Raw genomic sequence first — 19,185 nt, 5'->3', positions numbered from 1 at the left:
GAGTGTTTTGCCTAGGTTCTCCTCTAGGAGTTTTATAGTTTCTGGTCTTACTTAAAAGCTTTTGCACTACAAAGGAAACTCTAAGTAAGGTGAAAAGACAGCCCTCAGATTGGGAGAAAATAATAGCAAATGAAGAAACAGACAAAGGATTAATCTCAAAAATATACAAGCAACTCCTGAAGCTCAATTCCAGAAAAATAAATGACCCAATCAAAAAATGGGCCAAAGAACTAAACAGACATTTCTCCAAAGAAGACATACAGATGGCTAACAAACACATGAAAAGATGCTCAACATCACTCATTATCAGAGAAATGCAAATCAAAACCACAATGAGGTACCATTACACGCCAGTCAGGATGGCTGCTATCCAAAAGTCTACAAGCAATAAATGCTGGAGAGGGTGTGGAGAAAAGGGAACCCTCTTACACTGTTGGTGGGAATGCAAACTAGTACAGCCACTATGGAAAACAGTGTGGAGATTTCTTAAAAAACTGGAAATAGAACTGCCATATGACCCAGCAATCCCACTTCTGGGCATACACACTGAGGAAACCAGATCTGAAAGAGACACGTGCACCCCAATGTTCATCGCAGCACTGTTTATAATAGCCAGGACATGGAAGCAACCTAGATGCCCATCAGCAGATGAATGGATAAGGAAGCTGTGGTACATATACACCATGGAATATTACTCAGCCATTAAAAAGAATTCATTTGAATCAGTTCTAATGAGATGGATGAAACTGGAGCCCATTATACAGAGTGAAGTAAGCCAGAAAGATAAAGAACATTACAGCATACTAACACATATATATGGAATTTAGAAAGATGGTAACGATAACCCTATATGCAAAACAGAAAAAGAGACACAGAAGTACAGAACAGACTTTTGAACTCTGTGGGAGAAGGTGAGGGTGGGATGTTTCAAAGAACAGCATGTATATTATCTATGGTGAAACAGATCACCAGCCCAGGTGGGATGCATGAGAAAGTGCTCGGGCCTGGTGCACTGGGAAGACCCAGAGGAATCGGGTGGAGAGGGAGGTGGGAGGGGGGATCGGGATGGGGAATACGTGTAAATCTATGGCTGATTCATATCAATGCATGAGAAAACCCACTGAAATGTTGTGAAGTAATTAGCCTCCAACTAATAAAAAATAAATAAATAAATAAATAAAATAAAGTTTATTGCTGATGATGAAGCAAAAAAAAAAAAAAGACTGCTTTTTCTGTTTCCCACTGACTTTGTATGGTTTTGTTTTGCTTTAATTTATCTCAAAATATATACAAAAAAATAAAATAAAATCAATGGGTCAGCAATAAGATAAAAAAAAATAATACAAATGAATACATACAATATGTGTATATATATATGAATTCATTTTCTTTTTTATTTTATTGCTGACTTTTTTTTTTTAGTAACATGTTGCTTAGTTTCCATGTGGTCATTTTTTTTTTTTTTTCTTTCTCATTTATCTTTCTGTGGTTGATTTCTAGTTTCATGACATTGTGACCCAAAAAAGATGCTTAAAAAATTGTGTATCTTTTTAAATTCATTGGAAATTGCTTTGTGCCCTAGTATATGGTCAATCCTAGAGACGGCACTTTTGAAAATATGCATATTAAGCTTTTCTTTTAAAGCAATGTTTTAAAAATATAAATAAAATATATTCTGTCCTTTAGCATCTCTGCTGCCTTTTTGATCTTCTGTCTGGAAGAGCAGCTCATTGATGTCAGTGGGGTGTTAAAGTCTCCTAGTTTTATTGTATTTCCATTAATTTCTCCTTTTATATCAGTTAGTAATTGTTTTATATATTTTAGTGCTCCTATATTGGATGCATTAGGTTAATAAATGTAATATCCTCTTTTCATATTGATCTTTTTATCATTGTATAATGTCCTTTATTTTTCTTTATTGCCTTTGTTTTAAAGTCTATTTTGTCCAATATGAATATTGCTACCTCACTTTAATTTCTATTTGCATGAAATATCTTTTCTAGTCCTATAACTTTCAATCCATATTTGTCCTTTGTTCTAAAGTGGGTCAGTTTCATTAAAAAATAGTAATAATCTATAGCTTGACTCAAGTGATTTATTTTCCATTTTTTTCCTTTCTTATTAATTCTTGCTTCTTTTTGACTTAAAAAAACACCTTTTATCATTTATTTTAGGATATATTTAATATTGTTGTATTCTTTCAGTTTTTGCATCTATGAGAAGTGCTCTATATTTCTTTCTACTCTAAATGATAACTTTGCTTGGTAGAATATCCTTGGTTGCAAGTTTTTCCTTTCAGGACTTTGAGTATATCTTGCCACCGCATACTAGCCTGGACTGTCTCTACAGCAAAAAAAAAAACAAACAAACAAAAAAATGCTTATAGACTTATGGGGATTCCTTTGTAACTAATCCTATGTTTTACCCTTGCTTATTTTAGAGTTCTCTATCTTTTGCCATTTGAATTATGATATGTCTTAGCATAGGTTTGTTTGTGCTTATTTTGTTTGGGATCCTCTTGCTTCCTGTACTTGGATATCTGTTTCCTATTTTTTAGGTTTGGAACTTTTTCATCCATAATTTCTTAAAGTACATTTTGACCGTTTTCTCTTACTTTCCCTTCTGGAATCCTTATTATGCATAGGGATATGCTTTATGCTATTCCATAGGTCTCTTATATTGCTTTCTTTTCTTCTTCATTTGGCTTTCTGTCTGTTATCTGGATTGGATAATTACCATTATTTTATCTTCCAGATCACTTATTCATTTTATGCATTATTTACTTTACTACTTACAGCCTTTATGTCAGCTTTTGTCACAGCAAATGTTTTTTAATTATAATTGTCTCCTCTTTACAGTCACTATTTTTATAGTGATCTGCATTTCAATGAATAAACTTTCTTAATTCCTTCACTATTTTTATTACCTCAACTTTGAATTTGGGATCTGGTTTTATTGCTTGTTCTTTGAAGGGATTTGTATTGTATTTAATTAGAAATGGTCCCTCTGCTTCTTCATTTTACTTGTTTTCTTTGGTTTTATGAATTTAGGAAAAACAGTTACCTATTATGGTCTTGAAAGACTCTGTTTATGTAGGACCATCTTTAAGTAACCTTTCCCAGGTGGTTCACTGGTAAAGAGTCCACCTAACAATGGAGGAGACACAAGAGACACAGGTTTGATTCCTGGGTCAGAAAGATACCCTGGAGTAGGAAATGACAGCCTGCTCCAGTCTTCTTTCCTGGAAAAGTCCATGGACAGAGGAGCCTGGCGTGGCTTTCACCTGTGGGGTCACAGAGCCAGACATGAATGAGTATAGCATTCATATCCCTGAGTGGCCTGTGTGAGGCCAATATTTTTGGTGTGGGCTATTTTTAGCATGGATAACTAGAGTGTCTTTCCTCAGTATGTGTTGGCAAATTCATAAGTAGTGTGATTGGTGATGTTGTGGCCAGAAACACTACTAGATGTTATACAGACTCTCTTCACTCTGTGGTTGTCACACCTTTGTTGGGAGTAGGGTCTTCTGCCCAGTTGTTGGAATAGATCCCTGAGATCTGTTTCTGAGCTCTGATGTTGAGTAGGAAGGACTGGAATATTTCTGGTGGGAGAGGAGACTCTGAGTATTCCTCCATAGCAACTGCCCACAAGGAACTGCACTCTGTGGTGTCATCTGTCACCTGTTCACATGATATCCTGTTGTCAGCACTGTCCTCAGACCTTCCTCACCTGTGAGAATGCCAGGAATCACCCTAGATATCCCTCAGGTGCTGGCTCCACCTCTGCACGCATGGACCTACAAAGCCTGCAGCTTCTAACTCAGTACCCACTCAAACCAGGGAAGCACCAGTAATCCACTGGGATGTTCTACAGACAATAATTTCTCAAAGTTGCTGAACATGGCTCTGATTTTAGCCCAGTTTCCAAAATCACATGACTTCTAGGGATCAGCTCAATTGCAACCTTGCCTCCTTCAGTATGTGGTCAACTACTCAGGCTTTTGTGCTCCCAGACCTGGTAAAAGGACACCAAGAATGAGGTTGCTGTGGCTGGATACTGTCCCTCCTTTAACATGTGTGTTAACAATGGGATTTTTATTGCAGCCTTTGGTCTCCATCTTTCAAACAGTCTCAGATACAACCCAGCCAACTCTTCAGCCCCTCCAGGCTGTCTCTGTGTCTCTATGCCTTTCCTTAAATCTGTCCACCAAAGTCTGACTTTCAACAGCCAGCTCCTGTGCTGGTTGAACACATGTGCATCTCAGGTTGTGGACTGTAACAGGGTGACTGGGACCATCTATACTAGTTACTCTTTGTTCTGCCTGCACCAAGTGTATTTTACATTTTCCTTGGAGCCTCTGAATCTCCCTTTCTGACCCAACAGGTCTCCCCATAGGGAATCTTTCCTCTTTCATAGCTCCCTCCTGAGAGTGTAGGTCCTATCTTGATTCCTTTTTTAAAAAATTTTGTCATACCCAGTTGTAGGGTGACTTTTCTTGCATTTTGGTTGTATGAGGTCTTCTGCCCATGTAGTGGGTATTCCGTGAAAATTGTTCCACACAAAGAAGTATTTTTGATATATTTATGGGAGTATGTGTGCTTCATTTCTTTTTATTCCACTATCTTAACCTCTCCCCTCTGTCAACTTTCTTGACTTTTGTATTAAGGACTAGCTTTTCTTGTTTGTTTCATTGATTTTATCTGTGGTTTTCCTATTTTTAATGTTGCCAAATTCTGCTTTTAACTTTTCCCTTCTTTCTGCTTGTCACGTGTTTTCATTGTTCTTTTTTAATCTTTGTTTGAATTGGGAACATAGATCATTCATATGAGGTACTTTCTTTTCTCTCAATGTTAGCATTCAGTGCTGTGCATTTCCCTTGCATCACTGGTTTGGCTGAAACCCATATATTTTGATATTTTGTTTTTTCTTTTTAATTTAATTATATTTTTTATTTCCTCAATCATTCTTTTAGATGCATGGATTATTTAGGAAGGTAAAATTTAACAGGGATAAACAGAGATATTCCTTCTGTTCTTATATTATTAAATTATAGTTTCATTTCATTATGCTCAGGGAATATGCTTTGAGCTATGCTTTTTTTTTTTTTAGTATTTCAAGCTTGCTTCGGTGACTAAATATATGTTCCATGTTGGTGAACTTTCATGAGCATTTGAAAACAAAAGTTCATTTGCCAATATTGGGTGGGATGTTTATCATGTGTTATATCCCATTGGTCAATTGTATTTTTCAGATCTATATTCCTCCTGAATTTCCACCTCTTCCAGCTCTTTCAGTTCTGACAAGAGATGCTAAAATTTCTAACTATAATTTCAGATTTGCATATATTCCTCTTGAATCTATTCGTTTTTGTTTCATGTACTTTGAGACTCTCTTGTTTGGTTTATATAAATTTATAGTTTTCATGGTTTGATTAATCCTCTGATCAGTGTGCAATCCCCCCTTTGTTTCTAGCAATTTTTCTTTCCTCAAAAGTGTATTATATCAGATATTAATATAACCACTTTTTTTAAAATTAATATTTTCATGGTGTATGTTTTTACCTTTTTACTCTCAACCTATCCATATAATTGAATTTAAATCACATTTCTTATAAAAAATGTAGTTTTGCCACATTTGTATCTTTTCTTCCAATCTATGCCTTTTATGTGGCATATTTAGACTATTTGCAATCAAATAAATTATTGATAAATGTGTCTGTTTCTTCATCCTATTCACCTCACATAGCGGTAAAGATAGACAGTTATTTTTTCAGCACGTTGAAAATATTGTGTCCCTTCATTCTGGTTTCTGTGGTTTTCGATAAGAACTATGCTGTCACTTGAATTCATGTTCCTGTAGAGGTAATATATCATTTATCTCTAGGTACTTTCAAGGCTTTTCAATGGCTTTAGGTTTCAGAAGTTTAATTATAATGTATCTTGGGGTAGATTTTTGGGGGTTGTTTCTCACTGCATTTTCTCTGCTTCTTCAATATGTTTATATTTTTTGCCAAATGAGAAAAAATGTCTAACTTTTATTTTTAAAATAATATTTCAATCCCACTCTCTTTATCCTTTTCTTCTAGTATCCAATGATATAAATGATGAAACTATCATTATTAGATCCCTAGAGATCTATTTATTTATATTTCTATTAAACTGAGTAAATTCATTTCACTTCTCCTTCAATTCACTTATTACTTTCTCTGTTACTCAACACTTGAGTTCATCTAGTGAGCTTTTATTAATTTATATTATTATATTTTTCAGTTTTATAATTCTCATTTGATTCTTTACTATAACTTTTAATTACCTGTTGGAGTTCTATATTTTAAAAATTTGTTTAATAATAATTTTAGCTATTTGGATTGTTTTCATAGTGACTTTATTATCCTTTGCACAGTTACTTTATGATCCCTTGCACATAGTTACTTCATGATCCTTTGCACATAGTTACTTTATAATCCTTTTCACATAAATCCTACATCTCATTGTTTGTGTCACTTAATCTTCTCTTCTCCTTTAAACTGTTTTCTTGGTTCCTTGTATAAGTTTTTTTTTTTTTTTTTATTCTAGATATTTTAGCGTTATGTTAGGAATACTGTGAAAGTGAAAGTGTTAGTCCCTCAGTTATGTCCAACTCTTTGTGACCCCATAGACTGTAACCCACCAGATTCCTCTGTCCATGGACTTCTTCAGGCAAGAATACACAGAGTTCTATGCAATTTTGTTGATGTTGTTATTGCTGTTGTTATTTTAGCTTGCAATTCCCCTGCTTAGCTGTAAAATACAGGTCTTGAGCTTCTTTTGTGAACTTTTTTTAGTCTTTGTACTACCATGTTGGTCTTCTTGGTTTATCTCATGTCACTGGGGTTCCTCTTGTTCCTTTCTGGGTGCTGCATGAGGAATAGAGTTTTCCCAGTCTGGGAAAGCTGATATCTCTTGGTGGTAAAACTGAGTATCTGACCTATGAATATGTTATTCCTAAGCAAGTACTGGTGTTGCAGGCTGCTGTTGTCTAGGCAGAGGCGGGTAATTTTAGGCCCAGAAGGACAAAGAATCTCTCTACTTAATTTTGTTTGTTTTAGATTCCTCCCTCTAGCTTTCTCCCACCCACTTTCCCCCAGCCAACAGCTGACAAGTAACTCAGGTGGAGAGAGAACTTCAGGCCCATCAGGAGAGGACAGCATTTATAGAAAATAGTTCCTTATTGTAGCAAAATCTTGTTGCTGGCCCCTCAACCACATATGTCCTTGAATCAGGGAGGAAATTTGTCTATAATTTTGCAATAAATAATATGTTTCTTACCAAAAAAAAAAATAGAATCTTCATGTAACAGAAATAATTTTAATAAAATCTCCAAAGAGTTGGCTAAAATTTTAATAGGAGAAGAAATTTTGGCTTTTATAACTATTATCACAATGCTTTTTCTTTATGATTATTTTTCCTGGCATGTCTAAAGTTGTTAAATAGTCTGCTTTTTATAATTAAATCTGTTATACATATTTTCACCTGGCATACTGAAGTTTATAGAATTTCTTACTGGGAAACCACAACATATATTCAAGTTCTTACCAGAATTGTTTAGGGAAAACTGTAATTAAATGATATGAATTTAAACTAGCTATTACAGGTGATGCTTCCTGTGTATGTTAGATAATTTTCATCTAACAAGCTTCTGTGCCTCCTGAAAGTTAAAACCCACAGGATTTTTCTGTCACTTTTAGTGTATAATTATACCAAAAAGAGCTGATCATGTGGAACCAATATTCCAAACAGCTCAGTGGCAAAATAAAGAACTAACAGCAACAACAACAAAAGAGCCTTATTCTTGTGGTTGCTACTGTAATTTGTGATGTGGTAAAATGATTTAAGACCTTGCCAGTGCACATAAAAACTTACACAATTGAATTACAATTTTTTTTTTTTTTTCCCAGTATCCCAACTATAACATTGCAGATACATTGCACATTAAAACTAAAGTCAGGGGGCAGAACAAGATGGTGGAGGAGTAGGTGGATTACATCTCTCTCCATAGATACATCAGGGATATGTCTTCAACACAGAAGTGCATGCAGAACACCAGCTGAGAGCAGGCAGAAGTACCTGACCAATAGAAAAGAGTACATAAAACCATGCAAACTCGATAGGACGAAGGAACTGGGAGAAAACAGGAGTGAGTAAGACTGGACCTGCACTTGGCAGGTGGGGGAACTGAAGCAGGGGTCTGATCCCCACATCGGGGCAATTTTCTGATTCAGAGAAAGAAATATTTAAGGCTGAAAGTGAAACAGCTGATCTGTGACAGCCTAAATTGAATGAGAATCAGACAGACCTTGTTGCAGCCATACGTACCCCAGGCAGGGATGCAGGTCCCCTAGAACATGCAATGGTTGGGAGCTGTAACATAGGGACTGTGGAGCAATCCCAGGGTGAGGGTTGCTGTTGACTGTGGAGAGACAGACAGACAGGATGTGAGGGAGACTGTGGTGGGAAATGCCTGTGGAGGAAAGTCAGGCAGCCATGGAAGCAAGGTGACACTGCTGAGTCACGCATAGTGGGTGGAGCCATCACCATAGCCTCTCTCTCCCCATGGGCCAGGAGCTGAACAATAGAGAGGCTGGACCATCAGGCGCTGATGCATGGAATTATAGAGTGGGACCCTATAGTAGTGATTGATGCACTGAACTACAGAGTAGGACCCCACCCAGGTGTCCCTTTAAATGCCTGATGTGCTGATTTACAGAGGAGGACACCAGCTGGGGGTTGGAGGAGGCTTTATGTGCTTGACATGCCAGGCAACAGAGAAGGACCCCTGGCATAGGAGCCCTCTAAGTGCCTGAACAGGCAGAGCTGCCAAGAAAGACTGGCCAAAGAGGCCTACTCATCTCCAGCTACCAGAGGGTCTAAAAAGACTCTGATAGGGGCGTAACTTCTGTCCATGTCCCTGCACACTTGGCACCACCAGGGTTTCTGTGACCAGAGCAGCTGCACCACCTTCAGGCTTAACCTTCACTGGAGGAGAGTGCCACAGGCAGAAAAAAAAAAAAAAAGAGCCTTGCATCTATCCACCCTGCATGCTTCCGTCGTGCACAACTCTTTGTGACCCTGTGGGCTGTGGCCTGCCAGGTTTCTCTGTCAGGGGGCTTCTCCAGGCAAGAATACTGGGTTGTATTGGCCAATACTCATTGACATACCCTTCTAGAGCACTGTATTTCCTGCTTCCTTAGCTGCCAACTCCCCTGACTACCTGGTGCTGCCAGAACCCCTGCAACCCAAGCAACTGCACAATCTCCACATCTGGTCCTCACTGGGGCAGACCCATGTCCTCCGGAGAAGGCTCATAGAAAACCTCAGTGGATGACACGCATGCAGAGGTGGAAATAAAGACACAGTTGAAACCCAGGGGCAGTGTGGCTAAGGAAGAAGACCCAAATCCTTCCCATCAGCTGAACAAGCTGTAGATAAAATCCACATGATCAACTAGGTAGACTCTGTCTATGGAATATATAAAACAACATTGAGAGCTCCCACAAAACAAATACACTAGTTCTGATAGCTGTGGACATGGAGGCAAGAACCAGGAGTAGGACCAGATTAGAGTCTGAGCTGTCCCCACAGCAGGTCCAGAGACCAGCACAGTGTTGGAGGGTATCCTAGGGAGGTGACGTGGACTGTGACTCCCATCGAGGGAAAGGACCCTGACATCAGTGACTCAAGACAAACATTTATTGTTCTTATGTTCTGACTTCTTCTGTAGTTTATTTTGGATTTTTATTTTTTATTTTCTTTTTCATTTTCCTTCCCCTCCTCTGTTGTAGTTGTCAACCTTACTTCACTGTAAAATCTAATTAAGGTTTTGAGTTTTTTTCTTTTCTTTTCAATCACTTTTCATTGTTGTTATAAACCTCTGTCTCTCCATTGGGCTTTTGTAGTCCTGTGGAGTTTTCCTTTCTTTCTTTCTTCTTCTTTTTTTTCTTTTTTTCTTTTCTTTTATCTTTTTCTTTAATTTTAATTTGTTAAACTTATTATTATTTATTCCCTTGTTTTCATTTCCTACTGTTCTTTTCCCCTTGGAGGTGATTTTAAGATATATAAATCTTTATCTACCTCTGTTTAACTTTGCATATATATTCCTTCTTTCTTTTATTTCTTCCCTTTCCTCTCAACAAATTTGTTAGTTTTGTTTTCATTGCTTTATTTCCCACTTGGCACCTTGTTTTAGTTTTCTTTTCCATTTTGTGCTTTAGTTAGTTTTGTTCTCAGCTGGTAGACATAATTTTTTGTTTCCTTTGTTCTCCAGGTCAATCTGTTGTACTTTATTTTTGTTGAACTGTTTTGCTTCTGGGTGTATATTCTTTTATACTAATTATCATTTGCCTGGTTTTGTAACTGCCGTTTGTCTGGGATTCATCTTTGGTTTCTCATTTTGGGGGTATTATTTTAATCTCACTTATTGCCATAAAAACACACTTATGAAATCTTCATTCCTGACCAGAGATCAAGCCCTGAGCCTTTTGAGTGGGAGCACTGAATCCAAGACCCTAGACTACCAGAGAACTTACCCTGTTGCTGCTGCTGCTAAGTCGCTTCAGTCGTGTCCGACTCTGTGTGACCCCATAGACGGCAGCCCACCAGGCTCCCCGTCCCTGGGATTCTCCAGGCAAGAACAGTGGAGTGGGTTGCCATTTCCTTGTTGAGTGCACAAAAGTGAAAAGTCAAAGTGAAGTCGCTCAGTCGTGTCCAACTCTTAGTGACCCCATGGACTGTAGCCTACCAGGCTCCTCTGTCCATGGGATTTTCCATGCAAAAGTACTGGAGTGGGGTGCCATTGCCTTCTCTGGAACTTACCCTAGGGTGTATCAAATAGTGAGAATTCCCATAAAGGAAACCCCTTGAATACAAGACCCAGCATCACCCAACCACCAGTAACCTCCAAACAACAAACAAAGCAAAAATGCAAACACAATCATCAGCAGAGAAGATTACCACCTCACTCAGCCTTGCCCATCAGATGGAAAAAAAAAAAAAAAAACTCAGCACAAATCTCACCCTATACAAACCTTACACAAACCAATGGACCAATATTAGAAGGGCAGAAACCAAAAGCAAGATAGAATTCAGCCTTGATGCCTGGGAAAAGGAGACTTCAAACACAATAAGTTTAAACAAAATAGTGAAAAAGAAGAGACATAGTCCACAAATGAAGGAACAAACTAGAAACACAGAAGTCCAAATAAATGAAGAGGAAATAGCCAAACTACCCGAAAAAGAATTCAGAATAATGATAGAAAAGATGATCAAAAACCTTGAAAACAGATTGGAGAAAATGGAAAAAAAAAAAAAAAATTAACAAAGACCTAGAAGAATTAAAGAATAAACAAACAGAGACAAACAACACAATTACTGAAATTAAAAATACTCTAGGAGGAATCAATAGCATCAATATCTGAAGAAGAACAAATTAGTGAGTTGGAAGACAAAATGGTGGAAATAACTTATGAAGAGCAGAATAAAGTAAAATGAATGAAAAGAACTGAGGATAGTTTCAGAGACCTCTGGGATAATATCAAATGCAACAACATTTGAGTTATAGGGGTCCCAGAAGAAGAAGAGAAAAAGAAAGGGTATGAGAAAACTTTTGAAGAGATTATAGTTGAAAACTTCCCCAACATGCTAAAGGAAATAGTCATTCAAGTCCAAGAGGCACAAAGAGTCCCACACAGGATAAATCCAAGGAGAAACCCTTCAAGACACATACTAGTCAAACCAACAAAGGATAAACACAAAGAAAGAATATTAAATGCAGCAAGGGAAAAGCAACAAGTTACATACAAGGGAAACCCCATACATTTAACAGCTGATCTATAAGAAGAAACTCTGAAGGCCAGAAGGGAATGGCAGGGTGTATTTAAAGTGCTGATAGGGAAAAATCTACAACCAAGACTACTGCACCAGGCAAGGATCTCATTCAAAATTGATGGAGAAATCAAAATCTTTTCAGACAAGCAAGTTCAGTACAGTTCAGTCGTTTGGTCACATCGAATCTTTGCATGCGACCCCATGGACTGCAGCACACCAGGCCTCCCTGTCCATCACCAACTAATGGTGCCTACTCAGACTCAGGTCCATTGAGTCGGTGATGCCATCCAACCATCTCATCCTCTGTCATCCCCTTTTTGTCCTGCCTTCAATCTTTCCCAGCATCAGGGTCTTTTCAAATGAGTCAGTTCTTCACATCTTGTGGCCAAAGTATTGGAGTTTCAGCTTCAGCATCAGTACTTCTAATGAAGGACTGATTTCCTTTAGGATGGACTGGTTGGATTTCCTTGTACTTCAAGGGACTCTCAAGAGTCTTCTCCAACACCACTGTTCAAAAGCATCAATTCTTTGGTACTCAGCTTTCTTTATGGTCCAACTCTCACATCCATACATGACTACTAGAAAAACAAAAGCTTTGATTAGATGGAGATTTTTTGGCAAAAGAATATCTGTGCTTTTTAATGTGTTGTCTAGATTGGTCATAACTTTTTTCCAAGGAACAAGCATCTTTTAATGTCATGGCTGCAGTCACCATCTGCAGTGATTTTGGAGCCCCACAAAATAAAGTCTGTCATATTTCCATTTTTTTCCACATCTATTTCCAATGAAGTGATGGGATCAATGCCATGATCTTAGTTTTCTGAATGTTGAGCTTTAAGCCAATTTTTTCACTCTCTTCTTTCACTCTCATCAAGAGGTTCTTTTGTTCTTCTCCACTTTCTGTTCGTAAGGGTGATGTTATCTGCATACCTGAGGTTACTGATATTTCCCCCTGCAATTTTGATTTCAGTTTGTGCTTTATCTAGCCCAGCATTTCTCATGGTGTATTCTGCATAGAAGTCAAATAAGCAGGGCAACAATATACATCCTTGACATACTCCTTTCACTAACTGGAACCAGTCTGTTGTTCCATATCCAGTTCTAACTGTTGCATCCTGACCTGCATACAGATTTCTCAAGAGGAAGGTCAGGTGGTCTGGTATTCCCATCTCTTGAAGAATTTTCCACAGTTTGCTGTGATCCACACAGTCAAAGACTCTGGCTAGTTAGTAAAGCAGAAGATTTTTTTTTTTTTTTCCCCTGGAACTCTCTCGCTTTTTCGATGACCCAACCAATGTTTGAAATTTGATCTCTGGTTCCTCTGCCTTTTCTAAATCCAGCTTGAACACCTGGAAGTTCACAGTTTACATACTCTTGAAGCCTGGCTTGGAAAATTTTGAGTATTACTTTGCTAGCATGTGAGATGAGTGCAATTGTGTGGTTGTTAGAGCATTCTTTGGCATTGCCTTTCTTTGGAATTGGAAGGAACACTGACATTTTCCAGTCCTGTGTCCACTGCTTAGTTTTCCAAATTTGCTGGCATATTGAGTGCAGCACTTGCATAGCATCATCTTTTTGGATTTGAAATAGCTCAACCGGAATTTCCATCACTTCCACAAGCTTTGTTAGTAGGGATGCTTCCTAAAGCCGACTTCTCTTTGCATTCCAGGATATCTGGCTTTAGGTGGGTGATCACACCTTCAAGCTTATCTGGGTCATGAAGATCTTTTTTGTATAGTTTGTTTGTGTATTCTTACTACATCTTCTTAATATATTTTGCTTCTCTTAGGTCCATACCATTTCCGTCCTTTATTGTGCCCATCTTTGCATGATATGTTCCTTTAGTATCTCTAATTTTCTTGAAGAGATCTCTAGTCTTTCCTATTCAATTGTTTTCTTCTATTTCTTTGCACTGATTGCTGAGGAAGGCTTTCTTATCTCTCCTTACTATTATTTGTAACTCTGCATTCAGATGGGTCTGTCTTTCCTTTTCTCCTTTGCTTTTCGCTTCTCTTCTTTGCACAGCTATTTGTAAGGCCTCCTCAGACAGCCAGTTTGCTTTTTTGCATTTCTTTTTCTTAAAGTTAAGAGAATCCAGTACCACCAACCCAGCTTTACGAAAATGTTAAAGGGATTTACACAGTCAGGAAATACAAGAAAAGAAAAAAAAATCTACAAAATCAACCCCCAAACAATTAAGAAAATGGCAATATTAACATGTTTATAAATAATTGCTTTAAATGTAAATGGGTTAATGCTCCGACCAAAAGACACAGACTGGCTGAATGAATACAAACACACAGGACCCATATATATATGCTGTCTATAACAAACCTACTTCAGACCTAAAGACACATATAAACTGCAAGTGAGAGGATGGAAAAATATATTCTATATAAATGGAAAGCAAAAAAAAAAATAAAAAAGAACTGGAATAATAATCCTCAGAGCAGACAAAATGCACATTAAAATAAAGAATATTACAAGAGATAAGGAAGGACACTACATAATGATCAAGGGATCAATCCAAGACAAAGACATAGCAATTGTAAATATCTATGCACCCAACATAGGAGCACCTCACTACATAAGACAAACACTTACATATATAAAAGGAGAAATGAACAGTAATGCAATAATAGTAGGAGATTTTAACACCCCCAATTACACCAATAGACAGATCACCAAATGAGATAATTAATAAGGAAACACAAGTCTTAAATGATACATTAGATGAGATGGATCTCATTGATAACTTCAGGACATTCCATCCAAATGCAGGAGGATACAGCTTCTTCTCACGTGCACCTGGAGCATTCTCCAGGATAGACCACATCATGGCTCAGAAATCAAACCTCAGTAAATTTAAAAAAATTAAAATCAGATCAGGCATCTTTTCCCACCACAATGCTATGAGACTAGATATCAGTTACAAGGGGAAAAAAAATACTGTAAAAAATAAAAACACATGGAGATTAACCAATACATTTCTAAATAAACAACAGGTTACTGAAGAAATCAAAAGGGAAATTTGAAAAAATTCTAGAAACAACTGACAATGAAAACACAACAACTCAAAACCCATGAGATGCAACAGAAGCAGTTCTTTTTTTTTTTTTTCTTTTGTAAGCTTTTATTTATGTTTTAAATTAATTTTTATTGGAGTATATTTGCTTTACAATGTTGTGTTAGTTTCTGCTGTATAGCAAAATGAATCAGCTCTAAGTTTACATATATTCCCTCTGTTTTTGGATTTCCTTCTCATTTAGGTCACCAAAGAACAAAGAGTAGAGTTCCCTGTCTTTTGCTCCCTCCCAGAGTTTGCTCAAATTCATCTCTATTCAGTTGGTAATGCTATCTAACCATCTCATCCTTGACACCCTCTTCTCTTTTTCCCTTCAATCTTTCCCAGCATCAGGGTGTTTTCCTTAGTATCAGGTGGCCAGAGTATTGGAGCTTCAGCTTTAGCATCAACCTTCACCGCTAGTATCACCTAAACACCATCTGAGAAATTGCTATTAAAAAAAAAAAAAAAAAAATGTTGGAACAGCAATTCTGGATCCCCAAACTGGGTGGAGGCAACACTTTTTTTTTTTTTTTTTTTTTTTGCATTCTGATGCTGGTGTTCCATTGCCCCAAATTTTCTAAATGGGTCCAAGAGATAAAGGCCTTGGAATTGAGTAGATTAGAATTCAAATTAGAGCAGGGATTCTTTTCTAGTTGGGTGGTCTGGAGCAAGTCAGTTAATCTCTCTGGGCCTCAATTTGATCTTAATAATTATGACAGTGATGAAGTCAGTAATGTTAATACTTTTAAAAAAAAGTCTATCAGTTTTTGGTCACATTGTGAAAAGCCTTGTGTCAAACACTCCCAGTTCTTGCTTCCTTATATAGCTTGACATCTTTCATCTGTGTTTCCTCCTAATACATATCAGTTATCAGGTATCCAGCAATACAATCATATCAGGAGACAAGAAAAATATCAAATAGACAACCTAACTTTAAACCTAAAACATCTGGAAAAAGAAGGACAAAAACATCCCAAAATTAACAGAAGGAAAGAAATGAGAAAGATTAGAACAGAAATAAATGCAAAAGAAAAAAAAAAAAAAGGAAAAATTAATAAATCTAAAAGCTGGTTCTCAGAGAAGGTAAACAAAATTGACCAATCTTTAGCCAGTTTCATTAAGAAAAAAAGAGAAAATAATCGAATCAACAAAATAGAAATGACAAAGGAGAGGTTACAGTAGACAATGTAGAAATAAAAAGGATTATAAGAGACTATTATGAACCACTATATGGCAATAAAATGGATATCCTGGAAGAAATGGAAAGATAATTAGAGGAGTTCAATCTTCCAAGGCTGAACCAGGAAGAAATGGAAATTATGAATAACCCAATTACAAACACTGAAATTGAAGCTGTGATCAAAAATTTTCAAAAAAACAAAAGCCCAGGACCAGATGGCTTCACAAGAGAATTCTATCAAACATTTAGAGGAGTTAATGCTTATACTTCTAAAACACTTTCAAAAAACTGCAGAGGAAGGAACACTTTCAAACTCATTCTACGAGGCCACCATCACCCTGAGAGCATAACCAGACAGGTCAGTTCAGTTCAGTTGCTCAGTCGTGTCTGACTTTTTGCGACCCCATGAACCACAGCACGCCAGGCCTCCCTGTCCATCACCAGCTCCCAGAGTCCACCCAAATCCATGTCCATTGAGTAGGTGATGCCATCCAACCATATCATCCTCTGTCGTCCCCTTCTTCTCCTGCCCTCAATCTTTCCCAGAATCAGGGTCTTTTCAAATGAAGCAGCTCTTCGCATCAGGTGGCCAAAGTATTGGAGTTTCAGCTTCGACATCAGTCCTTCCAATGAACACTCAGGACTGATATCCTTTAGGATGGACTGGTTGGATCTCCTTGCAGTCCAAGGGATTCTCAAGAGTCTTCTCCAACACCACACAAAGACAATATTAAAAAAAAAAAAAAAGGAAACTACAGGCCAATATCACTGATGAACATAAATGCAAAAATCCTCAACAGAGTTTTAGCAAACAGAATTCAACAACACATTAAAAAGCTCATACACCATGATCAAGTTATGTTTATTCCAGGGATGCATGGATTCTTCAATATACACACATCAATGAATGTGATACACCATATTAACAAATTGAAAGATAAAAACCATATGATAATCTCAATAGGTACAGAAAAAGCCACTGACAAATTTCAACACCCATTTATGATTAAAACTCTTCAAGAAATGGGCATAGAAGGAACCTACCTTAACATAGTAAATGTCATATATAATAAGCCTACAGCAAACATTATTCTCAATTGTGGAAAAACTGAAAACATTTCCCCTAAGATCAGGAACAAAACAAGGGTGTCCACTTTCATCACTATTATTCAAGTTTTGGAAGTTTTAGCTACAGCAGTCAGATAAAAAAAAGAAATAAAAGGAATCCAGGTCAAAAAAGATGTAAAACTCTCATTTTTGCAAATGACATGATACTGTATATAGAAAACCCTAAAGATACTATCAGAAAATTACTAGAGCTAATCAGTGAATTTAGCAAAGTCACCTGATACAAAATCAATACACAGAAATCACGTGCATTTCTATATACTAACAATGAAAAATCAGAAAGAGGAATTAAGGAATCATTCCCATCACCATTGCAACAAAAAGAATATAATATCTAGGAATAAACTTACTTAAGGAGGTCAAATATAACTGTACATAGAAAATTATGAGACACTAATGAAAGAAATCAAAGATGACAGAAAGAGATGGAGAGATATTCCACCTTCCTGATAAGAAGAATCAATATTGTGAAAGTGACTAAACTGCCAAATTCAATCTACAGATTCAATGCAATCTCTTTCAAATTACCAATGGCATTTTTCACAGAATTAGAATGAAAAAATTTACAATTCATATGGAAACACAAAAGACCCTGAAAAGTCAAAGCAGTCTTGAGAAAGAAAAATGGAGCTGGAGGAATCAACCTTCCTAACTTCAGATTATACTACAAACCTACAGTCATCAAGACAGTATGGTACTGGCACAAAAACAGAAATATAGATTAATGGAACAGATAGAAAGCCCAGAAAAAACCCATGCACCTATTACCTTATTTTTGACAAAGGAGGCAACAATATACAATGGGGCACAGACAGCCTCTTCAATAAATGGTGCTGGGAAAACTGGACAGCTACATGTAAAAGAATGAAATCAGAACACTTACTAACACCATAGGCAAAGATAAATTCAAAATGGATAAGACTTAAATGTGAGACCAGAGACTATAAAACTCTTAAGAGGAAAAGGGCAGAAAACTCAATGACACAAATCAAAGCAAGATCCTCTATGACTCACCTCCTAGAGTAATGGAAATAAAAACAAAATTAAACAACTGGGACCTGATTAAGCTTAAAAACTTTTGCACTGAAAAGGAAACTATAACCAAAGTGAAAAGACAACACTCAGAATGGGAGAAAATAATAACAAGTGAAACAATTGACAAAGGATTAATTTTCTAAGTATAGAAGTAGCTCATACAACTAAATACCAGAAAAACAAACAACTCAATCAAAAATTGGGGAAAAGATCTAAACTCCAAAGAAGACGTAAAGATGGCTAAATACATGAAAAGATGCTCAACATCAGTCATTATTAGAGAAATGCACATCAAAACTACAATGAGATATCACCTCACACCGGTCATAATGACCACCATCAAAATGTCTACAAACAAACTTGGAGAGGGTGTGGAGAAAAGGGAACATCCTTGCACTGTTGGTGAGAATGTAAATTTATACAGCCACTATGGAAGACGGTATGGATATTCCTTAAAAAACTAGGACTAAAACCACCATATGACCCAGCAATCACTCCTAGGCATATACCCTGAGGAAACCAAAACTGAAAAAGACACATGTATCCCAATGTTCTTTGCAGCACTATTTATAATAGCTAGAACATAGAAGCAATTTAGATGTCCATCAACAGACAACTGGTTAAATAAGTTGTGGTACATATGCACAATTACTCAGCCATAAGAAAGAATGCATTTAAGTCAGTTTTAAAGAAGAGGATGAACCTAGAGCCTATTATACAGACTGAAGAAAGTCAGAAAGAGAAAGATAAATATCATATTTTAATGTATGTACACAGAATCTAGAAAAATGGTACTGAAGAGTTGATTTGTAGGGCAGCAATGGAGAAATAGACATAGAGAATAGAATTATGGACATGGGGAGAGGGGAGAAGAGGGTGAGATGTACGGAAAGAGTAACATGGAAACTTAAATT

General features: G+C 37.0%; 1 long non-coding RNA gene across 1 annotated transcript; it reads right to left on the bottom strand.

The window, feature by feature from the left end:
- Nucleotides 1-211: 211 nt before the first annotated feature.
- Nucleotides 212-18,627, bottom strand: LOC122449967. The gene is made up of 3 exons (XR_006272042.1): nucleotides 18,520-18,627; nucleotides 17,990-17,997; nucleotides 212-267 (listed from the first exon to the last, which is right to left on the bottom strand). It is a non-coding gene; the product is annotated as an uncharacterized LOC122449967 (long non-coding RNA).
- Nucleotides 18,628-19,185: the final 558 nt, after the last annotated feature.

The sequence above is a fragment of the Cervus canadensis genome, chromosome 11, assembly GCF_019320065.1.
Source record: "Cervus canadensis isolate Bull #8, Minnesota chromosome 11, ASM1932006v1, whole genome shotgun sequence".
In the NCBI taxonomy this organism is placed as follows: Eukaryota; Metazoa; Chordata; class Mammalia; order Artiodactyla; family Cervidae; genus Cervus; species Cervus canadensis.
Note: the sequence above shows the minus strand (reverse complement) of the source record. Positions and strands in the feature narration are given on the sequence as shown.